Here is a 25,956-nt window from a genome sequence, read left to right on the forward strand (position 1 = left end):
TATTGTTGATTTGGGTCCACAGCCTACAGGAGGATTTACTTCAAGAGATGTAATCACATGGTTTTGTTGTCATGGTGAGAAGCAGACCAGCTGATGAGTCACCTGCATGTTCAACAAGACACAGCTAAAATGCTGTAAATTCTTTTTGAACATAAATACAAAGAAAGAGTTGACCATAAGAAAAGCAGAGAAACAAAAAGATTTTCTCACCTTTGATAAATATTGAAGTAAGTTGCTAATTTTTTTTCAAAGTATTTAATAATGCTGCAGTTTCTGAGTTGTAGTTTAAGGATTCTGAATAATAACTTTGATTTTTCTTTAAAAGTTTTTGCTGAAAAATACCTGGAAACTACAGACATTCCGGTAGGTGGAGACTAATGTTTCTTTTGCTCAGAATGGGATAACAGCAGCTGCTACCATTTCCTTAAGACTTAGACTGCAGAAAGGCATTGAGGACTGAACTGCTGGTTTTAGAGCATAGGGTTTCACCTTCCAGTTTACAGATAGGCAGGGTATTCTTCAGATACTGTCATGATTCCAGCCTCTCTTTTTGGGTCAAATAAACAAGAAAAATGTAACCACCAAGATCAAACAACAGATGACATTAACTGATGTAGTGGAAGGCTCATAGCAGAGTTTAAACTAGTGTGAGAAAAATCTCATATAATTTTCTTCAGACAGGATCTTCTGTGAAGCTATTTCATTGGCGATTGCAATGGCGGGCATCCTGTCAATCAGGAGAGCATTTTAGTAAATAAATCATAAGCGTTTATTCCCTATTACCCGACACCTGATCACCTCCCCTGTTTCCTCATTGGCTGAGTACTGCAGGTTCACAAGCTACTTGACGGTCCTCTATACCATATATGTACAATTTTTCTTTTTTTCAACCCTTTAATTTCTCCTTTCTTATGTTTTGAGAACTTGTGATCTTTGTTTCACTGTTCTCACACTGCTCATCCTGTTTTTCTCAAGCTTCCACCTTATTTTGGAACAGTGAGGCCTTCTACTGTCCACTTACCTACTTAGCATTTCTCCTTATTATGACTACACAACTACCTTGGAATACAGAAAAGTAATTCTCTACTGCAAAAACACAACTTTGTTTCTCACACTAGGATGGAGAGCTAAGGCTACTTAAAAACTTCCTCCAGGCCATAAGTGTATATGAAACACTCCCTGGTCAAACTACTGGACTTGTAGCTTTGACAGAGGAAAGCACACTAACACGAACATCTACATCTTTGTTACATTGCAGGAATACATAGGGATAGTCTACTACTCAGGTTGGAAATGAGGAGAAATTTCTTCTCAAAAAGAGTAGTCAGACATTGGAATGGGTTGCCCAAGGAGGTGGTGGGATCACAATCCCTGGGGGTGTTTAAGGAAAGGTTGGACATGGTGATTAGGGACACGGTTTAGTGGGTAATGTTGGTGGTAGGGTGATGGTTGGACCAGATGATCTTGGAGGTATTTTCCAACCCTAATGATTCTATGATTCTTCAAACTATGGTGGGTGACTGCTCTTTCCCTCTGAGCATCTAGCTAAGATGTTCCCAACATCTTGCTAAGATCAGTGCTAACCTTTTTTTTTTTTTTCTTATTATTTTTCAAAATCTGCATGAGACTTCTGGGAGAAGGGGAAAGAGAAACACCATGATCTTAGCTACCAATAATAGAATGATAACACCCAAGTATTTATCTTGTTCTTCGCTGATGCAACTGTCATTACATCTAATGCATCAGCATAGGTCAGGAAATAACCTTTCAGCTGACAACAAACTGACTCAAGCTGAAACAGGCAAGATGAAGATGATATTGTGGAAGGAAAGAACACATCAAAAAGTTGTCCATGATGTTGTTTCCACTTGTCCCTGTAGGCGTTTAGCCCACAACACCGTAAAACCTTAGCAATGCTCTTCTAGACAAGTCTGAATGAGTTTGCCACACTCTTTCTGGAAGACAATCTTACTGTGTGAAACTGTGACTTTGACTCCCAGGTTAAAATATATATGTGACTTATGACCTGTGACTTCAGCAGACAACTGGTTCCTACTTCACTTGTGATCACAGTCCAAGCTTTTGATTCTAATTTCAGTAACAACTCCATAGACGAAGTTTACATCTTGAATTGTGGGGCCTCAACCACTGCAACAACTGCTTCTTCTAGAGCAATGCAGACCACAGAATGTGACATTGGGAATAAATCTTCTGTGACATTCTGATGGGCAGAAAAATCCACAAAATTTCAGACTAGTTCACAGCTTATGTTCAGAAAACATTTTAAAACCTGTTTCTGTGAAAGCATTTACTACAAAATGAGTAGTAAATGAGTTGCTGGGTTTTAGTTTATGTTTTGTTTTGTTTTAGAAAATGAAAGACTTAGAGGGAAATGAAAAAAGTTTTATTAAACTTGTGTTGCTGATAGAAAAGTTAGAAAAGCTTGTGTCTGGATCACCTTTCCTCCAAGCTCCTGACTAAATTATTTTCTTTATTTTCCTCTCTGCATTAGTTACTCATCAGAAATTACGTTCTCATTGTTCAAATATATTGTGTGTTCCAAATCCCTTGCTTTATTTTCATCTCTGCCAACTTAACCTGCCTCAACTTACTCCACATTCCCACTAGAATCATTGTTATTGCTACTCATTTTACATGCTGACACTTTTCACCAGCTAGTATAATAGTTTTTCTAATTGTTAACAAGATTCTTCATTTTATGAATTTTCCTTTAATACTTATTGCTTTCAAGAGTACTTACTAACTTGCAGGTTTTGTCCAGAAAACAAGAAACTCAATCATATTTATGTCTAAGTTTTGATGGGAAAATTTTAACAAAAATAAATTGTTATTTAGGACTACTATGTTTGAGGTTTTTCATCTGCCTCTTCCTAATTCTGGTCTGTGGCTAGAGAGTGGAGAAACTGAGAAAAAATTATATGAGAGGGAATTCTCTGGATGCTTGAGAAACAAAAATATATATTTTTTTCTCTTTTAGAGAAAAAATAAGAGAAATTATTTAGCAAAACATAGATTGAGGTGACCTGGACCTTACAGAACGTTTGCAGAACCTTGCAGAAGACAACATAGTTTGCAAAGGGATCTGTTTGGAGATCCAGTTCTGCATTTCGTTATTTGCACAGGTGAATATGAGGCCATGAATTTAAGGGCAGAATTTGGCTTGCAGAAACATTATTATTATTGATGAGTCACAAGAAAGAACTTAGCTTGACCTTTAGATCAAGTCTTGTTTGAAAGAGTAATATTTAGAGGAGCCATCTTTTTGCGTAAACCTTATGTGTGATTCTGAGCCAAGCTAAGCATAAATGTATAAAACTGTGCTAAGGATCAGAATGCAATCAGACTAGCAGAGTTTTATTAGACAGACAGAATAAGTGGAAACTATGACTATTGATCAGATTAAAAGATTTATTTGAAATTTGTTAGGAACCACCTCCCAGACTGTACCATACTCATGTTTAACTCATTGCCTTAATGCAAAGGCCCCAAACTTGACTTATTCCTTTTTATGTCATGCTGCTCTAATGTAGAGAAATGAAGGTATAATATAATCTGGTTTAATAACACTTCTCTCTTCCCAAATGTACTAAATTCTCTAGTAAAATGTGTAATAGGAGGCTTGGCTTGGTTCCTGGGCTTGTTGAGCACCATAAGAACATGATACAAATCAGCCTACGCCATAGCAAGGAAATATATATGATAAATGTAATGATGCAGTGCATATCCTGCAAACCTCCCACAAAAAACTTGTGCCTTGAGTTGACTGAATTCCCCAACATATGAAATACAGGGCTTCAGAGATAAAGAGGGGTGAAACACCTCTAGACAGTGTCTCCACTTAATCAGCAAAATGACCCTGAGACAATTTTAGTTAAAGAGCTTTGTTAAATTTGGATAATTTGGTTCATATCAACAGGAAGAGCTGTATAAGAAACTCATTAAAGGGTTGAATAGTACATGTACATGGTGTTCTTCTCAGAGCACCAGACAAGCACAGAAACTATGTGAAACCATTTCCCTCTTCCCTATCACTGTGCAGGTCTCCAGCTAAGCTTGTATAATTGTTTTAGAAAGGTACATTACAACCTGAGATTAGTATTTCTTCATATCAGACATGAAAATTGAGTTAACATCTAAAAAAATTGTGAAGGAAGAAAGATTTTTTTTTTGGGGGGTGGGGCGGGGGGAGCAGCAGATTTGAATCAGACACCTAAAAGATAGGTCTAAAAACCTTTTAGGAGTCTAGTGTGTGCCTCAGGTATCTAAATTAAATGAATAATTGAATAATCTATAGCTTCTGCTTCCCAAATTGAACAAAAGGACAACAGATGCCTATTTACCACCAATTAAGTTACTTAGTCATCTAGAATATTGTTGCATCGTGTACTATAAGATATTTTTGTTTAGAGTGACACCGAGCAGTGTGTGCACACCTGAAATTCCTGAAATAGGTTATCCCATTCGCAAGTTTTATGAGTGACCCAATCCCAAGGCTGGGCTAAGAGCATAGCTTCTACATTTTTTGCAGATGATACTAAATTGCTAGGAGCTGTTGACCCTGTCGAGGATGGAGAGGTCTTGCAAAGAGACTTTGACAAATTAGAATTTGGGCAACCACCAACAGTATAAAATTTAACAAGAGCAACTGCCAAAGTCTGTACCTGGGAAGGGGTAATCCTGGCAAAACCGAGAGACTGGAAAGCAGCCCTGCAGAAAGGAATCTGGGGATTTTGGTCAACAGCAACCTGAACATGTGCCAGCAGTGTGCCTTGGCAGCCAAAAGGTCCAGCCATACCCTGGGGTGCATCAGGCACAGCCCTGATGTCCAGTTGAGGGAAAAGATTGTCCTGCTCTGCTCTGCACTGATGCGGCCTCACCTTGAGCAGCGGGTATAGTTTTAGGCACCACAGTGTAAAAAAAGACATAAAACTGTCAGACAGTGTCCAACAGAGGGCTACAAAGATGATGAAGGGTCGAGAGGGGAAGACTGATGGGGAAAAGCTGAGGTCCCTTGGTTTGTTCAGCCCAAAGCAGAGCAGGCTGAGGGGAGGCCTCATGGCGGCCCGCAGCTCCCTCACGAGGGGAGCGGAGGGGCAGGCGCTGAGCTCTGCTCTCTGGGGACAGCGATAGGACCCGAGGGAACGGCATGGAGCTGGGACAGGGGAGGGTCAGGCTGGCTGTTAGGGAAAGGTTCTGCACCCAGAGGGTGGTTGGGCACTGGGACAGGCTCCCCAGGGCGGTGGTCATAGAATCATAGAATCACAGAATGGTCTGGGTTGGAAGGGAGCATAAAGACCACTGAATTCCAACCCCCTGCCATGGGCAGGGACACCTTCCACCAGACCAGGTTGCCCAAAACCTGGCCTTGAACACTTCCAGGTATGGGGCATCCACAGCTTGTCTGGGCAACCTGTTCCAGTGCCTCAGCACCCTCATAGTAAAGAATTTCTTCTTTATATTTAATCTAAACCTACCCTCTTTTGGTTTAAAACCATTACTCTTTGTCCTATCACTATACTCCCTGATAAAGAGTCCCTCTCCAGCTTTCCTATAGTCCACCTTTAGGTACTGGAAGGCTGCTATAAGGCACCAAGCCTGCTGGCATTCAAGAAGCATTTGAACAACGATCTCAGACAAGTTTTAAGTTTTGGGTGGTTCTTTGTGGACATAGGAGTTGGACTTGATGATCTTTGTGTGTCCCTTCCTATTTGGGATATTCTGTTATTTTATGATTTGACATACAGCTCAACAGTGGCAACCCTAGCCACCTTAACTAAAACCACACAGCTGATGAAATTGGTTGTACCAGCCTTTTGTGTAGTAAGCCTTTAGGTCAAAACACATTCAAGATTGGCAGTCTATGGTTCAGCAATGCTCTGGTTGTATTGCAAACCTCCCATGAAATCAGAATTTGTGATGCCACCATCCACCAAAATGCAAATTAATTTTCTTCTAAACGCATTAAAAATTTCAGGGGTTGTAATAACAATAGTTATCAATAGTAAGAGTAATAGTTATAGTAGTAGTTATAGTTATCAATAGCAATAAGTTATTTATGGACATTTTCATAATCCATATATATTATATCACTGAACCTAGGACTCTCAATTTGCATAAAAGCTCTCACCACTACAGTATTACAAAAAAATGTGGTACTACCAGGATCTCTCCCTGTCCTTTAAAATAAGACTAAGCAGCTTCCCACACCAAATGTAACAATTTAAGTCAGGGTTGGGTTTGTGACTGTTACCACATTTTCCAACAAGCTTCTGATTTGATGCTGCAAACAGAACTTAAATCTAGAAGGAAGGTGGCCATTAAGATGTCTTCCTCCATCACTGCTCCTGACCGCTGGTGAAGATGTCCTCTTCTGTGTACTGCCTTCTGTGAATGCTATTATCAAGCGTGCAATTCACAGAATAGCGGTTTTGCCATACTCTGCAATTCCAGAATTCTGTGTCTGATTGCTTTTATTAAGAAACTTCAACAATTGGGTAATTGGTAAGTCAATAAATTAGGGCACCAGCAGTCACCACTTGCTTTCGGCTTTTGGTGCTGGACACTTTCTTTGGTGGCCATTTCTAAGTAAGCATGATCTTCTGGATTGCTGGAGCCCATTAGCTGTGCTCAGGTGGGTCTGGAGAACCACACACAAACTTATCTAAAAGATCTGAACCTCTGACCTTAAATACAGATCTGAAGGTCTTTTTGAGAACAAATGAGCACTAGAAAAGTGGTTATTTATAATTCAGCTGAAAATAAGAAGACAAGGTCTGGAAAATGAATAGTTAGAAGAAAACACTGACATTTTTTAAACAAGAAAACAATGGGACTGGTTACAATGTAGGTACATTTTCAGCAGTCCAAGGCATATGTGAACACCTTATTAATGCATTAAAGTATATATGAAATTCATCTAAAGCCATTAAATGTTCTGTTTAAAAGAACACCTCATAATATATTCCTTTTCAGGAGTAACTGTTGAGAGCCTAAACATTCCTTTCTGTGGGGCTACTATGCTTAATTCTTTAAATATGTTTTAAATATGTTTTAGACGAGCTATGATTCTGCTGAAAATGTGAACTCAGCTGTGGGTGGTAAATGGTAGAGGTATTTTCAGTTTATTTGAAATATTTGACACTTTTTGTTTGCCTTGGTCTTCAACCCCCCATAAGTGAGTGAAATGGATGATCTTAGGGTTACTGACTCATATTTCCTGTCCTCATGATAATAAAACATAGTAAGAACAAATATGGAGAAATTAAGAAACAACTTGGGACCAATTATAAGTTGGGGTGTATTCAAGAAAAACAGTGATGTTCAGAAATAAATACTTTTATTTCATTTCAGAGTCTGACTGAAGGGTGATATTGAGAGAATTCTTTGTGCTTAAACTTAGCAGCCAATGGGAAGGCAGCAGCTGGAATATTTTAAAGTAAATACTTTTAAAGAAATACAGACTCTTTCATTCTTAGGGAAAGAAAAAAAAAGTATATGTGTGAGTGGGCAAAAGACAAGAAATTGAATTGTTATGTGAATTATTTAGCCCTCATTATAAGCCTAATTTTCCTATAGAAAGACAGGGCACAATTCTAAACATAAGACAGCATTCATTGTAGGCATTCGCTGAACATCTCAGAAGGGATGGCAGCATAGGCACATTATATATGTGTGCATATTGCTTTTCTGGTTCTGCTGCTGATAGGCCAAAAACAGGTATCTAGCGCTGACTCCTCATCAGAGTTTGCAAGGTGATCTGCCTCATTGGATGTGCTCTGGTAAAGCCAGTCTAGGCTCTATTTTGACCACCTATATTTATTTCCCTACACTGTGGGAGGGCAACAGAGGGAACACTGGATGGGGGATGCTTCCAAATGCTCCTTTTCTAGGGAAACTCCCATATACACTTATTAGCTGGTGCTTATGTTAATTGATGTTGAAGCAGAGTAAGCACACAGCTAGCCAAACTCTACTTCTTTCTTCCTACAACCTTTTCTTTGAAGTTGGATTGACTTGATTTTCATTCTGCTGTGCTTTCTTACTGTTGCATTTAGCATTTGTCACATCTTTCATCTACAATAAAATCATAAAAATGTTGGCTGGAAGAAACTATGGAGGTCAACTAGCATGACATCCCACTTGGAGCGGGACTTTCACTAGCACTAGATCAAATCAGCCAGAGTTTTGTATGTCTAAGTGTTGAAAACCTCGCAGGATGGAGAGTCCACCTCCTCTTTGGGTGAACTCTTGCAATACCACAGTGCTCCCATAGTGAAGTTTTTGTAAGATCCAGTTTGAACCTTCTGAACATCAACTTGTGGCTGATGGCTTTTTTTTTTTTTTTTTTCTTTTTGTCATATGCATATATAGGGAAGAGTTCAGCTCCATTGTCTCTGTAATTACCCTTCAAAGAGTTGTGGGCTGTTATGACAGAAAGTTTGTATCTTCATTTTGGAGATCAAAATGAACAGAGGGCTTTTTCCTGCTAGAATAGCAAATGAAAAAATTACTTGCAGATCCTTTTGACATTTTGCCATATGCCACATCTTCTCCAAGGGGGACTGCTTCACCTGTGTTGTAAGCCTAGTGTAGCAAGAAAATATGACTTGTAGTGAAATATTCTGCAATATAATCCCAGGCATGAAGATTTGTTTTTTGCTTCCTATTGCATACATAGATCCAAAATGCCGTTTCGGTGTATGGACTGCTCTCAGTGCTGTGAAAAAAATTGACTTACAGATCTGAATGAAGCAACAAGGTATTGTGACGTGTTAGTATATTAGTAGTACACTGTGAGACAGTATTTGTAGTTAAGAATAATTTCTTCTCTGATGCAGTTTTTGGTTATTGCCACTTAGGGCAATGGAACAGAACCATATCAGTTTCTATCCCAGTGAGCATAAATATATTGACTTTCATCTCAAACTGCAGAGTCTATAATTCCTCCTAACGCTTCTGGGAAAGGGGTGTTTATTAAAACACTGGGTGATGAGAGAATCCCAGCTTGAGGTGAAAGGTTCTGTTTTGGTTCCAGCTGCATGTATGTTGTTTATGTGTGTGCATTTTCAAATGAATAATCTTTAAGAAGGCATATTAAGGGCTGTAAGACATTATTGCAGTAGGGCCCATATACTGAATAGCAATAATGTGTACTCCAGGAAACTGTCATCTCTTTACAAATCCATTAGATAGAGTCCATCTGCTAACACTGGCTCCTCAAACATGTAAAGGAACAGTTGACTCACTGAATGAGCTATCCAACAAACCCCTAGTTGCACACACTGAGTACAGCAGACATCCTTCTGGGGCTAACTATTGACTCTTGTCTTGTGAACTGTGATATTTGCATTATGTTTTTTTCTGCGGCTCCCTCAAACAGTTTCTCATGTGCTCTTCACCAATCAATGTCTGTTACCCAGAAGTTATGGTCCTGCAAAGAAATAAAAACATACTGAGAGTTGATTCACATAAAGCTTTTTATGACAATAATGAAGGCACAGGACAAAATGGCTTTTCCTACTTCATCTCTAAACCATTTTTTCCAGTTTTAGTGGGAGAGAATTCAGCAACCGTCAAAAGAAGCAGACAGAATCCTTAGTGCCAAAGTGAAGTGCCTGTGTTCTCAAGATCTTAACACTCCTAAAGGGGGATGTGGAATAAGTCTTCTGGAGATGTCAGCAAGACCACAAATAGCTTGAGAAGAATTAAGTAAAATTTTAAAATAATGAACTACAGGCAGCCTGTGGGAAGACCCCCAGTACACATGGAATATGTGTTTGGCTTATACCAAGAAGCCTTGCAGCTGTGTTTTTAATATAAGCTGAAGTCTGGGATATAACAAGATTTAGTTAGATGGCATGTAAAATGGAATGATAGCATCTATACCATAAATTATACCATTAATTCAGCATACCTAGCTGCATTAGAAAATATTTTTGTCACTGCACTTAATGCTTTGTGAGTAACATATATCTAAACTCATAATTTCTATCTGCATTATTGGAAAAGGCTGATCCGAAACAAGCGAAATCAAATACAAATATGAAGTAAAATCACCGGTAATTTAAATCTCTGATTCTTAATTTCAAGAATTATGTAGATTTGAAATGACATTATAAAGGCTGTATATGATCAGTGCAGTTAGTACAAACTGTCATATTTGATTCTTGTCTTCAGGAACAACTAACACAGGAGAGGATTTCAAGTTTGGCAACCATGTGTCCTCTATTCATACCCATAGGCCCCAGAAGGATAATTCTTAGACCTACAAACTGTCTCGTGCAGACTCTTTTTTTTCTATTTTATTTTTTTTATTTGTCTGAAAGAATATCCAATTACTTAGTGCTGTTCTGGGAGTACCTGGGGAAATAGTAAAAGGAAATACAACTGAGAGCCACTGTGGTTTGAGTGCTCTCCAGATACTTTGAAAATATTTTGGCAAAAACAAGATTTTAAGTAAAACTGTTTCCTTTGGTAACATACCCAGAACTGCAGGTTTTACATTTTTGTACTTAGTATGGAGGGCCAAAAAAAAAAAGCCCTTGTGTGAGAAGGTTGTACACGTGGTAGTAATATTGGTGGGGAAGAAAGAGAGAGCAACGGGGGGAAATTTGAACAAGATGAAAAAAAAAAAAAAGACAAGGAGAGAACATATTAAAATTATCTATCTTCTGCTGGGTAAACTAACTACACAGTGCTACAAGAGGGAAAAATCTCTTTGAGTACCTTAGACACAGAAGTAGTGACAGGAGAAGCATGATGGTTTGTTCATCAAAGGATGACTGTGATGAAAGAGGAGAACTAAACCATGATTTCTTCTTTTCTCTGTTTTGTTATCAGGCGATGTCAATGAATATTTAATGTCTCTTGAAATGACAATGATAAGCAGGATTTCCTTTAATTACAGGAGATTCCTTAAGACTACTGTTTTCTTTTTCTCTCTGAAGATTTTAGTGAGAAGAGAAAGAAGTGCCATGAAAAGCTTTCTAAATGTATTGTTCATATCGAATTCTCTAGGTACCTAAGTAATTGGGAGCCCTATGAATATTTAAAAGAAGGAAATGAAACATTAATACCTTTACCTTTCAGGACAGCTTTTCTGCTTTGTGTTTAGCTGTCACTGATTACCAACTAGCAGGTTGCATGCTTGAATTCTCACTCCCTCATGTTTATGGTTTCATTGCTGTCATGCTCTGTAGTTATAAATAACATAAATGTTGGCACTCAAGAAAATAGTGCTGTTATTGATCACCATCAGTTAATTAGCATTTTTGTTCAACTTATGAGAGGTTGTTTTTTTCAAGTCTGAATTACTGTTTTTCTTCCAGAAGTGCTCACCTTACTGGGGCTTGTCACCCCTTCCCTGTTTTGAATAGAAATATCACAGGTTAACCGTCATAGTCTTTCAACAAGATGCTTTTCCTATCCTAAAGCCACTTGCTTTTGGGAAGAATTCAAAAAGGGCATTGTTTAAAAATAACTGTAGGATAATAGAAGTCAACTTCAATGGGATTATACAAGTGCTCACCTAAATTGTTGCAAACTAGAGTGATGAGGACTTATGGTACAGAGAGGAGTTACAGAACATGTGCGGTATGAATTCAGAAGTAGTCAGAAGACAGACCTGCAAATCACACACACGCACACACACACACACAAAAAAAAAAAAAAAAAAAGGAGAAAATTATATGTTGAGTACATGCAGATGAGAGTTGAAGGGGATTGAGGATACTTGGGAAGTAAGCCTTGGAAAAGATTGTGTTAAACATTGTCTGCACATGAGGCAGGAGGAGTAAACTGATGCAAAGCTCTAAAGGATAGCTATGCATCTGAACTTTGGTATTTGAGAAGAAAGGCAAATGGACATAATTCTTTAATGAATGTACCTGAACTCATAATTTTGATTTTCATTTGAACAAACAATTTGGATGGATTCTTATTTAGTTGAGACAGACATAACTAATATGAAATGAAACAAGAGTCTCAGTTTGGGAGGAGGAATAATCTACTAACATGAAACAATATATAAGGTCCAGTAACTGGCATCTTGCCCCTTCCTGTACCATGCTAAATCTTTTTTCTTAGAGGCTGAGCTTCATTGTTCTCTGTACCTTGTTGAATTCCTTAGTTATTACATACTGAAATCTAGTAGGTTTAACCATGTCCATGTAGCCTGTTTGTGACCATTCTTTGTTGTGCCATGTTTATCAACAACTATTTCTGCAATTTGACCCTCCTCAACTTAAAATAATATTGTTTTCTGCTTTTCTTTTGTTTACAGTTTATTTACCCAGAAAACCTGAACATGTCAGGCGCAAACAGTGTTCAAGGAGATAATAACCTCACATAAGTGACAGTACACTAACATCTAATGGAGCCATCCCAGTGAAAAGTCCAGACTGCTGTTTTGGTCATCAGTGAAAGGAAGGAGGCTAATAATGTAGCTGTTCCTTGAAAGCTATATTGAGTGAAACTCTATGTACACCTTCTTTTGTTTTTTTAGAATTTAAATCTTAATTTTATGTAGCTGTCTTTCAGAAAGAGACCACAAAATAGTCTGGAATTTAGAGCTGCAGTTCTGTTTTCCATTTCACATCTTTTTAGGTAGGGAATGATCTGTCAGTTCTACAACTGGAGACTGCATCTCTGGCCATGAAACTAATTGGCTCTAAATGATATGCTGAAGGCGTGGGGAAATAGCAGCCCTACAGGGAGTATATCCCCTCTCTAGGAATAGAAATAAGCAGAGCAAGTAACTTTCTTCTCAGCCCCATACATTGACATACTGTGCAAATCTGCACTTGGATTCCTTAAGTAAAAAAATGGATGGTGCTTAAAGAAAGGTCTTATGCACTAGCAACTGAGATGCTTAGATGTGGACTGAGACAAGTAAATATTCTTAACATCAAGTGCTTGGAGGAAATAAAATATGGCAATTTAGTAGAACAATTCAGTGAAGAGCCTTAATTCAACCAGAGAATAGTTGATTTGTGAGAAAATACTGTGTTTTCACATATCCAGTACATTTGGGTCAGTTGTTGCATGAATGATGAATGTGTTCCATTTAAGTGTTATGCCAAGAAGCTTTAATTTCTACACTTAATTCTTTTGGGATCTGAAGCCAATTTTTAATGTTCATGTACTGTCTTTGAAAACAAAAGCTTTGATGGAGAAATTCCCTGGATTATTTTATCAGTGGTCTGTTCTAGTGGTTCACAGCATGCCATGAAGAACTGAATGGATTCTTTCTGAAATTTCTTGAAGATCCATTTTTCAGTAATTTGAATAACTATTCTTAAATTGACTGAGACTTGAAGCTGTTATTATTGTAGCTTGGAGTAACTATCTTTTTGTAGGTGTCATAAAGGTTCTAATAGGGATTACTTAGAGAGATAAACAACATGTCCGTTCAGACTTTGGGCTATACTGAAGACTGGATTCTTTTTTTCACAATGGCACTAAACTTTAAAAGTGTGTGTCGTGTTAGTAAAAGATCATAGCAGTCACAGCACACAGTATGTTATTTTCAGCTTACTACCAGACAGAGCATTCGCTATATCTGAGAAGATCTCCAGAGAAGATTACTCACTTACTGCCCCGATTTTTTTTCTGTCATTTTTGCTTTTCCCTTTACATTTTCTTATCAAAAAGGTAAGACCATATCCTACTCACTGATCACTGAAATTGTTGAGCCCATGATTCACCTCTGTATATACACACTTACATGTATGAAGTTGTGGTTTTACGTTCCAGTTCTGTCAAATGACCTCAACCATTGTAAATCTTTCAATCACAGGAGATTTGAACACTACTTCTGTTGAATCTATTCAGTGTCAGGCAATACTCCAAGGTCAGTGGCCTTCAGCTCCCACGGGCTGGCAGGTATTCTGCTTCAGGGTAAAGCTGAACTTACATTTACTCTCAGACATCTTTTTAACCCTATGTAACAAGGAAACAGAGGAATGCATTTGATTCCGTACTACCCCCTTTTCCCATTTTTTTTTCTATTTACCTTTTCTGTTTACTCCTCTTCTGCTTGTGCTCATTGTCTATATCATTCTACCCTTCCCTTTCCTTTCCCTGCCTTCTCTTTCCTGTGAGACAGCCTCTGATCCTGCCAGTCTCTGTCATGTGAGGAATGACAGTCATATACATTGAGCATCAGAAGTGAAACAATTCAGACAAAGCCAAGTCCCCTTCAGTTTGCAGCCTTCCTGTGGCATACCTCAGTCTCTAACGGTGATGGGTGACTATTGTTCATGCCTTTACCAAGAACAACCAGCATTGTGTTGACATCCCAGTTCATGTGTGGCATTGACACTAGTTGCAAGGTAATTCTGTATGTATTGCTTGCCACTGCTGAAAGTTTGATAGATGCATACTACCTGAAGATAAAAAGTATCTAATGTACTCAGAGTTCCCGAAGATGTATTCTGTATGCATCTTTGCTTCCTAACCTCGATCCCTTACACGCTGCAGTCCAAATGACTCTGATTAGATTGTGGGCTTAGGGGAAAGGAAGGCATGGAATGACACTTCAGCATAAGTACAGTCTCTGCATGCAGGATTGGTGCACTGGAGCAGGCGTTAAGAAGACTAATTTTACCACTAGGAGAAAAAAATCTCTGTGGCTTGTATTTGATAAACTGTCTTGTATACATGGGGACTGCAAATCCCTGTTATTAGTTAGTAGCTTTCATTCTCTCAGTCAATTTTCTTAAGGCCAACCAACATTTTGAGGGAAAGACATTTGCATATGCATTGCAATTTGATATTTCTGCCTTGCTTTTTTTTTCTTTTGACATAAGAGTGCATTAAGGTAATGCTGGGATTTACAGCCAGTCTTATTGTGTGTGTGTGTGTTTTCTGTTTTGTGTTAACTCAGTTTTTCCTTATTTTAGTAGTTTTTTTTTTTTAAATGTGCTTCTCCTGAATTAGCATTTCATCTATTAGTTTAGTTCGTAAATAAAATAACATATATCTATTCGAGACAAAAATGTCATAATGTTCTTTTCTTTTTTAGCAGTTTAACTATAAAAAAATAAATCTTGTTATGCATTTTAAAATAACCTAGACAAACAAGATTCTTTGAATTTTTTTCAAATTCACTTGGAAATGGACATAGATTAGCAGGTGTAATGAAAAATGTTAGGCATCCTTTTGCAGCATACAGTTCAAATGCAGATTTTTATCAGAGGCAAGATAGAGGGAGAAGCTGACACAGGGACATCTACCGGTAAAGTGAGAGAGTAGTGTTGAATATAAGCACTCATTCAGCCTTCCTGGGAGGCTTTTTGCATTGAACTGAGCATTTGCATCTTCATAAATGTATTTGATTTGATTCACAGTGCTCTTATCTCCCTTATTATCTCTTATTATGCTGGAAGCATAAGTCTTATAAGAAGTCATATGAAAATCAAACCAGTCTTCACTCCAACATGCCATTTTGAATAACTTTTTTGGTATCTTCTTAAAATAACAAACTAAAATAAATAGATTTTGCTGCAAGTGTTTAATGTTGGGATACTTGGGTAATTCCAAACCAAAAAGAACAGTCCTAAAGTAAAGGAATAATTTTTCTTGTTGAAGCAGATGAACACCTGGCTGAAGTTCCTTCATGAACTCACATGGAAGAGATAGTTTTCCCAGTCATCCACACAAACACACTTCTAATTATACCACGAAAAAAGCTGGAATCTCCTTCAGTCTTCAAAGCACGGACATAAAGTGGTTAATGGTGGAAGCACTGTCTCCTTGGGGCCTTTATAGATAGCAGACCACAGCTAGGACCAGTTTTATGAACAAAATGGATGTTATTTATGAAAAACCTAAGGTGAATGTTAATAAGTATCAGAAAATTAAGATGGATGAATGAGTCAATGGCCTTCATGGCTACAGAACAGTAGTGCTGTCATAGCTTGAAACCTGTTTGCTCTGACTCAGACTGAAAAGGAAGTTCTTCAGACTAGGTACAGATTTGTTTTAAGGGGTGGCATCTTCATTAATCTGAGTCATATTCAGCCTGTGGTTAGGTAGAGTCCCTCTTGTTAGGAAAAAAGAAAAAAAGAAAAAAAGAAAAAAAAAAAGAGATTTTTCTATTGATTAAATAGTATAAATTTGTATTTCTCATTTTTCCAGCACAGAAAACAGAATTTAAGCTGATAACAGGAGCAATATGCCTGGGCCCCTTAGTGTGGTTTGAATGTCACCAATTGCTGGAAGACACTTGTACTCCCACTGTCATCCCCAGCCTTGTTCTACCAGATTTTCATCTTATCTATCAAAGCCCAAATGGGGATTGCACTGTGTTATACTTAGGATGGGCTGGGGAACTAGGATATCTGCCAGAGTCGTGGTTTATGGATTTACTCCACACTTTTTGTTCTCCAGGTACTTTAAATCATATTTATCTTAAGCCAGATCAAGAAAAAATGCAAATCCAAGCATTCACCTTTGGCATTCAGAATAGCCAGTGTAGCTGAAAATGCTTTTTAAAGACACAAGTGAAGAAATGGAAGAAAAATCTATAGTTGAGCTACAAAATTTTTCTTCACAGGGCCTTTTCTTCCAGCATCTGGCTGGTTTGTTCTCTCCTGACCCTCTGGTATTTACCATGGAACTGAACTTGGCAAGGGATGCAAAGAGTATCCAGAAAGGGTTCTATAGGTACATAGTTTAGAAAAGTGAGGCCAAGGAGGGTGTCCCCCCTCTGATATACAGGAAGGGAGAAATGGTAACAACAGGCATGGAGAAGGCTGAGGTATTCAATAAGTTCTTTGCCTGAGTCTTCACTGCCAGTTAGGCTTCCCACGTCTCTCGAGCCCCTGAACCTGTAGGTAAGAGCTGGGGGAGCAAAGTCCCTCCCACTGTAAGCAAAGAGCAAGCTCGAGACCTGATGAAACTGAACAGGTACAAGTCTATGTGGACCAATGACCTACATCTCAGGGTCCTGAGGGACTGGCTGATGGAGTTGCCAAGCCTCTCTCCATCACATTTGAAAAGTCCTGGCAGTCAGGTGAAGTCCCTGGTGACTGGAAATAGGGAAACATCACTCCTGTTTTTAAAAGGGGTAGAAAGGAGGACCCGAGGAACTACAGACCGGTGAGCCTCACCTCTGTGCCTGGGAAGATCATGGAACAGATCCTTCTGGAGGCTATGTCAAGGTTGTACGGAGTGCACCATCATCATATGCCAGCTCATTGGCAATAATGGCCTGGAAAGAGGATGAGGAACCCACAGTGGATGAAGTGGCTAAACAACTCCAGCAGTATGAGGAAAGTCTCTCCTCTTCCCTACAGGCCTGTGTCTCGGCTGTGGAGAAACTTTCTGAAAGCGTCCATCAACTAAAAGAGAATACTTTGGAGAAACTTTCTGAAGAGGTCCACCAACTTGAAGAGAGTTTATTTTCCTCCCCACCTGCACAAACCAGGGTCTCAACTATTAGGGGTAAGTGTTCATCCATGCAAGGAAGACGATATGGTGGGTACACACCCCATGCCACCCTGTGGTTTTACCTACGTGACCATGGAGAGGACATAAAAAAATGGGATGGAAAATCTACTGCAACCCTAGAGGCATGGGTACATGAGTTGCAAAAGAAAACAATCAGGAAAAAGGGGTTCTCTGAAAAGCTTGCTGCTCCAACGTCCAGCAGGCAGTCCTTTAAACACAGAAACGAAGATTCTGACCAGGACTAGAGGGGCCCTGCCTCCAGCCAGGGGGAGGAAAGGGACAACCGACTTTATTGGACTGTGTGGATTCGATGGCCTGGCACGTCAGACACACAGAAGTATAAGGCTTTAGTAGACACCGGTGCACAATGTACTCTAATGCCATCAAGCTGTAAAGGGCCAGAGCCCATCTGTATTTATGGGGTGACTGGGGGATCCCAGCAGTTAACTGTATTGAAGGCTGAAGTGAGTCTAACTGGGAATGAGTGGCAAAAGCACCGTATTGTGTCTGGTCCAGATGCTCCATGGCATAGACTATCTTAGAAGAGGATATTTCAAGGACCCAAAAGGGTTCCGGTGGGCTTTTGGCATAGCTGCCTTAGAGACAGGTGACATTAAACAGTTGTCTACCTTGCCCGGTCTCTCAGAGGCCCCTTCTGTTGTGGGGTTGCTGAGGGTTGAAGAACAGCAAGTGCCAATCGCTACCACAACTGTGCACCAGCGGCAATATCGCACCAACCGAGACTCCCTGTTTCCCATCCATAAGCTAATTCGTCAACTGGAGACCCAAGGAGTGATCAGCAAGACTCATTCACCTTTTAATAGTCCCATATGGCCAGTGCAAAAGACTAATGGTGAGTGAAGACTAACAGTGGACTATCGTGGCCTGAACTAAGTCACGCCACCACTGAGTGCTGCAGTGCCGGACATGCTAGAACTCCAGTACAAACTGGAATCAAAGGCAGCCAAGTGGTACGCCATGATTGATATCGCTAATGCATTTTTCTCCATCCCTCCAGCAGCAGAGTGCAGGCCACAGTTTGCTTTCACTTGGAGGGGTGTCCAATATACTTGGAATCGGCTGCCCCAGGTGTGGAAACACAGCCCTACCATTTGCCATAGACTGATCCAGTCTGCGCTGGAGCAGGGGGAAGCTCGTGAACACCTGCAGTACATTGATGACATCATTGTGTGGGGTGACACAGCAGAGGAAGTTTTTGAGAAAGGGAAGAAAATAGTCCAAATCCTTCTGAAGGCCGGTTTTGCCATAAAACAGAATAAAGTTAAAGGACCTGCATGAGAGATCCAGTTTTTAGGAATAAAATGGCAAGATGGATGTCATCAAATCCCAATGGATGTGATCAACAAAATAACAGCTATGTCTCCACCAACTAGCAAAAAAGAAACACAAACTTTCCTAGGTGTCGTGGGGTTTTGGAGATTGCACATTCCAAATTACAGTCTGATTGTAAACCCGCTCTACCAAGTAACCCGTAAGAAGAATGATTTTGAATGGGGCCCTGAGCAACGACAAGCCTTTGAACAAATTAAGCAGGAAATAGTTCATGCAGTAGCCCTTGGGCCAGTCTGAACAGGACCAGATGTAAAAAATGTGCTCTACATTGCAGCCAGGGAGAATGGCCCCACCTGGAGCCTCTGGCAGAAAGAACCTGGGGAAACTCGAGGTCAACCCCTAGGGTTTTGGAGTCGGGGATACAGAGGATCTGAGGCCCGCTACACTCCAACTGAAAAGGAGATATTGGCAGCATATGAAGGAGTTCGATCTGCTTTGGAAGTGGTCGGTACTGAAGCGCAGCTCCTCCTGGCACCCCGACTGCCGGTACTAGGCTGGATATTAGAAGGAAGGGTCCCCTCTACACGTCATGCAACTGATGCTACACGGAGCAAGTGGGTTGGGCTGATTACTCAGCGGGCTCGAATAGGAAACCTCAGTTGCCCAGGAATCTTGGAAGTTATTATGGACTGGCCAGAAGGCAAATACTTTGGGATATCATCAGAGGAGGAGGTGGTCCGTGCTGAAGAAGACCCACGTTGAGCACCAAAAAGGAGTGTTGTGGTTTAACCCGGCTAGCAGCTAAACACCACACAGCCGTTTGCTCACCCTCCCCCCTCCCTCTCTGGGAAAGTGAAGCCTGTGAGTTGAGATAAAGACAGTTTATTAAGACAGGAAAATAATAATAACAACAATAATAACAATAATAATAATGATAATAGTACTACTACTAATAATGCGTACGAAACAAGTGATGCACAATGCAATTGCTCACCACCCGCTGACCGATGCCCAGCCTATCCCCGAGCAGCTGGCCCCCCCACCCCCACTAGCCACCCCTATATATTGTTTAGCATGATGTCAGATGGTATGGAATACCCCTTTGGCCAGTTTGGGTCAGCTGTCCTGGGTCTGTCCCCTCCCAGCTCTTGCTGCACCCCTAGCCTGCCTGCTGGCAGGACAGAGCGAGAAGCTGAAAAGTCCTTGGCTTGGTGTAAGCACTGCTCTGCAACAATTAAAACATCAGCATGTTATCAGCACTCTTCTCATCCTAATCCAAAATATAGCACCCTACCAGCTACTAGGAGGAAAATTAACTCTGTCCTAACTGAAACCAGGACATACGTGCAGGACAAGGAGGTGATCCAAGACAGCTAGCATGGCTTCACCAAAGGCAAGTTGTGCCTGACCAATCTGGTGGCCTTCTATGATGGAGTAACTGCATCTGTCAACAAGGGAAGACTGACCGATGTCATCTACCTGGACTTCTGTAAGGCCTTTGACACTCTCCCACACAACATCCCTATCTCTAAGCTGGAAAGAGATGGATTTGAAGGGTGGACTATTTGGTGGATGAGGAATTGGCTGGATGGCCATATGTGGTGTATTTACTGTGCTAGGCAACTGAACTCCACCACAACTGCTCTCTCACTCCCCCTGCTTAGAAGAGGAGGGGAAGAAGTAAAGGAAAGAACAACTCACAGGTTGAGATAAGGATACTTTAATTAAAAGGAAAAATAATTATTAAGGAAAGATTATTATTGATTAAACAATTTAACTAAAGGGAAAAAAGGGAAAGGGGAAAAGGGAGGGGAAAAGTGAAAAAAACAAAACAAAACAAGCAAAGGCTGTGTGGAAGTGCAGAGGAAGGAAATTACTCTCTACTTCCCACAAATGAGCGATGCTTGTGTTGTGCAATTGCCTAAAGTAACTAGGAAAATAAAACTAATGTTCACATTTTAAAGAAAATGTACAGCACTGAAGAGGCTTTCAGGGTAGGGCGTAGCTGCATTACCTGAGCATTACCTAGGCTTCCAACCTTAGATACTATCACACTGGGGGAACCTGGTGTGCTGGCTCTAAGGAACAGTACAGAGCATAGAGTGGAGTGGAGACACCACGGCTAGGCTCTGTGACCAGGTGGGGACTTGATTGTTCTTGCGCACACCGTGACCGATAAGCCGCACTTTTTGCTACCCTGAGCCAATGACCTGTCATGTTTTGACAAATGCTGTACTCTAGTGTACTTTTGCTCATTATAATATCATTATAATACCAAAACACACCTCCATCCCAAAAGCTGCCCACCTCCAAGGTCCGACCACCCCTCATTGAGCACATGCTCTGAATTTCTTGGAGCCTGTTCCTTTAAAAGGAGACGGAAAAACTTTTCACCAATTTTAACTAAGATATACATGACTAGAGTCACTCAAGCTCCACCTAAAAGATAGAAAATAATATAAATTGGCCTAAGAGAGAGGAGATGTCGGGGAAGATACTATCATTGGGGAAGATACCATCGTTAGGGAAGATACCACCGTCAGGGGAGATACCATCCCGAGGGAATACACCATCCCGAGGAGCTCCTGACTCCTGGGATCAGTCGACGGGCTGAGCCTCTCTTCCCACCCCACTGGGATGCCTTTGGGTGAGATTTGAACACTTGGTTATACTGTGTGTCTCCGCAGAAACTTAGAAATCTCTATAGAGTCTTTGTGCCTTTTAACGCGTTAATTTCCAGGCTGTGCACCTGTGCATTTCATGCATGCTAGCTTGCTTTTGCAGACAGTAAATTATCGCCGGCAATCCAAAGAACCTGCGTACCTGTTGCTGTAATAAATTGCACTTAACTGCATTGTTCCTAGCCGTAATAGTTCTCATTGAACGCGACTAGAGTAAGGACGGTTATACATTATTGGTGAATCTGTGACCGTGGTAGTTCAGTGCTCTGAATCCGACCAGACCCATATCAGTTAATGCGTTACTGGTGAATCTGTGATTGTGATAGTTCAGTACCATGAATCCGACCGGACCCGTAATGGTTAATTGGCTACAACCCTTAATGTGACAGCTTGACCATGTCCTTGAAGCAGGGCCTCAACACAGGTAGCCGGCGTTTGGGAGGACAGATGTTTCACAACAAAAACCCACCCCTCCCCTCTTCTTCCTTTTTCCACCTTTTATTGCTGAGTGTGACATCATATGGTATGGAATATCCCTTTGGTTGGTTTAGGTCAGCTGCCCTGGTGATGTTCCTTTCTCACTTTTTTTGCCCACCCCCTAGGAGGGTTAGAGGGAGTCCTGATGCTGTGCCAGTACTGCTCAGCAGTAGACACAACACTGGTGTGATACCACTGCTGTTCTAGCTACAAGTGCAGAGCACAGCACTGTATGGGCTGCTGCAGGGAAAGTTAAAATCCCAGCCAGATCCAGTACACCATAGACAGAGAGTTGCAGTCATCAGCTATAGGTCCAGGTGGAGGCTGGTGATGAGTGGTATCCTTTAGGGGTCTGTCTTGAGACCAGTGCTGTTTAATGTCTTTATCAATGACATAGACAGTGGGATTGAGAACACCCTTAGCAAGTTTGCAGATGACACCAAACTTAGTGATTTAGTCAATACAACAGAAGGAAGGGATGCCATCCAAAGGGACCTGGACAATCTTGAGAAGTGGGCCCATGTGGACCTAATGAGGTCCAGCAAATCCAAATGCAAGGTTCCGCACCTGTGTCAGGGCAGTCCCAGTCATGAGTACAGGCTGGAAGAAGAACTCTCTGAGAGCAGCCCTGCAGAGAATGTCTTGGGAGTTCTGGTGGATGAAAAGCTCATCAAGAGCGAGCATTGTGTAATCACAGCCATGAAGGTCAACTACACCCTGGGCTGCATCAACAGAGGCAAGGCCAACAGGTTGAGGGAGGTGACTGTCCCCCCTTCTGCTCTGCCCTCATGAGGTCCCTCTTAGAGTATTGCATCCAGATCAGGGGCTCCTATCAGAAGGGCATGGCAGGGCAATTGGAACTAGATGACCTGTAAGGTCCTTCCCTCTTCTTCTTATGGAACATGCTCATTATTCTAGCCAGTCTTGCCTTTGGGGTCTACTAGCTCTACAAATTTTTAATGTTTCTCCCTGAAGTTCATTTGTTCCCTCTGTAAGTAGAAGATAGCCTTACCAGTATGCCAAATGTATCTTTCATTGGAACATATATTCTGTATCAAGATGTACATTTATAATGTGCATGGTATGATCAGTTTAAAAGTATAATAATAATCTTAATGGCTGTTGTTGGACATCATGCACGATAGTAAGTATCCTCTTAGAGATAAAAATATCAGATTTCCAGGCTCAAAGGTAAGAAAAATATTAACATTTTTGTCACCGTGATCTTTATCAACAGGATGGTCAAAAGCATCTAGGTTGTATTCCGTATAAATTGTTTCTGAAGGCAGAGAACAGCATGAGAATTCATTTCACGTTCTGTAGAGCTGTTCAGTGAATCAACTGGTGCAGAAGTTGTTATAAGGCAAGAGAGCTTCCCCTGCCTCTACTTTTAGTATACCAAGTTACATTTGTCTGATAGCTTGATAAAGACTTCAGATGTAGGCATTGTGCAGTTTTCCAAGCAACAAAAATAACTTTAAAGAAGAAAAGATAAACAAATTGCTTTGGTGCCTTTCTCAAAAGAAGTGGAGCACCTTAACACCAAAGGCCAGATTCAAGAGTGTGCTGCAACTGTTCTGCACAATGCAAAATAACTGAGAACTTAGTTAACAGAGACTCACATTTCAGATGTGGGAAGTGCAATTGACCTACCTGTCTGCTTTTCTGCAGACATCATTCATGCTTATCACTGTGGTTTACTAATTAGATTAATCTGGCATGTGGGTCAAGAGTAAGGAACAAAACTAACCCAAAACAGTGCAGCTAGAATTGTGCCATCCCCTGGACACCTGCCCCAGGAAAAGGCACCCAACACTTCAGCAGATGACAGAATGCATCTACATGGAAAGAGGTTATCCCAACAGAAATAGGTAGTTTTTTTCTAAGTGTCTTAAAAATAAGGCAGTTAGTAGATTAAAGATACATTATATCTTACAGATATACTGTACAATACATTTTTTATATTTCAATGTATGGGGCAGGTAAACCAGAGACCCACACCAAGATCTGAAAAACAGACTATTTTCAATGGAATTTGAATCACACTTGTTCTTTTAGGATGACGTGTGCTTATGGTGTTTGTTGTCCAGATATTTTAGCTTGAAAAAAGTGCTTAGAAAGGAATGTGTCCTCTGGTGTCTGAAAGCTGTTTTAAGTGACATTTGCTAGAGGTTAATAATTTAATCTCTAGTTAACCCCTTAATGAATTAGTGATTCATTCTTTTTGGAAATGTATATTTCTTGTTTCTCCATAAACATTAACATTTCCTTTTATAATAAGTATACACAGTAAATTATTTTCTTAGAAAATTAATTTAGAGTTCAGGATTGCTCAGCTGCATTTCCTGTCAACGTCATAGTTAAATTCCAGGAAATTGCTAATAAAGGCATCAAACGACCCATGGTAACCCCAAATCACGGAATCTTATTAACCAAAATCATAATGCCCAAACACCCACAAAAACACCTCAGCCCCCTCTGCAAAATTAGTTTTATGCAAACATACAACAATCTACAGTCTCCACTTCCTAAACAAGGGAGAATTCCTACTCAATATAAAAACCCCAAAGTGCCTAAAGCTGAAACACTACTTAATCATATGTGTATAGAGACTCATACCTGTACTTTACCTGCTGGACCAAGAGGAAACTTAAGGTCTCAGAGAAAACATTTTGTAAAAAGATAGTGATTGTTGTGCCATATGAACATTACAACCTCCCTCCCCCCAATTTTTGGAAGAGTTGTTAACTTTCAAAGCTAAACTCGATTGCCGAAGTTTGAAAGAAAATGATTTAACTTTTTGTTTTGCAAACTCAGTATACAAGAGTGCCTGTCCTCTCTCTGTTGTTACCTATTTGGTTTTAGATATAATTTATTATATTGTATCTATATACAATAGGTCTGTAGACCTCTGTATCTATATACAAGAGGTCTGTAGACAAGAAGTTGATGCAGGTATTTAGGCAACAGCATTCTGGAAGTTTGGAAAGCCTAAGTAATCCTGGATGCAGCTCAAAAGCGTGGCTGATACTCGTACTTTGGAAAACCTATCAGGGAACTGTGGTTCAGCTACCGGATACATTGCCTCTATCTCCCTCCTTCTCAATTTCTACAAGAAATGGAAGAGATGCTCTGTGGACCAAGTGAGAAGTGTGGAAAGGTACAAACTGGAAATCAGGATAGCACGGTATCCTTGGCCAGCCAACCATTTCCTAGTTGGAGTCTTTCCAGATGTTACTACTACACAATATCTGGCCATGTGAACAGTTTTAATAGAACCGAATCTGGTTTATTTTGTAATAGTATGGGCAAAGGTGTGTTTACTCCATCTCATCTAAACATTAGAGTCATGGGAGAATGGCATCTCATCTTTCACAAATGAACTGTGTGACTAACCCACCCCTGAGCCCTGATTCTCTCAGGACACAACATAAGAAAAGTTGTTTCACAAGTTTTTGCACAATATTGTTAAATACAGAGTGACTAGAAATGTTGTTCTTCACCACCGTGAAGAAGAAAAAAAGACAGAAAAAAGGAAGTAGAAGCTGTGAAATTCAGAGCCTGGAGCTTTTCCTGTGAAGGTGGAAAACTACTGACTTGTCAGCATTATTCCATTGACTGGTTATGTCATAAATTACAGCAGGACTTTGGGGATCTTCTCTGAAGGAATCTGTGATCTCTGAACAAAATTTGCCCTTCCCATGCTGATTTGTGGCACGGTGTAAATTATAGCCTTACCAAGAAATCATGTGATCCTATTGCTTTGACCTTTTTCTTTTTTTTTTCTCCTTTCAGCAGCTGCTGACTGTTTTGTGTTTTCATATTAATTGTAACACTTCTGATATAAGGCTCCATTATTGCTCACAGATGTTCGTGAGGATGTCATCTTAGACTCCAAGAAAGACTTTCTGATGAGAAAACAAACTTATTTTAATGTGCGATCTCTAATAGATATGTTCTGGAGCAAGGCTTGATAACAGATGTTTTGAAAAGTCACTGGAATCTAGTCTTCTGCATCACTTTTAATGACTTC

Source organism: Cygnus olor, chromosome Z, assembly GCF_009769625.2.
Source record: "Cygnus olor isolate bCygOlo1 chromosome Z, bCygOlo1.pri.v2, whole genome shotgun sequence".
In the NCBI taxonomy this organism is placed as follows: Eukaryota; Metazoa; Chordata; class Aves; order Anseriformes; family Anatidae; genus Cygnus; species Cygnus olor.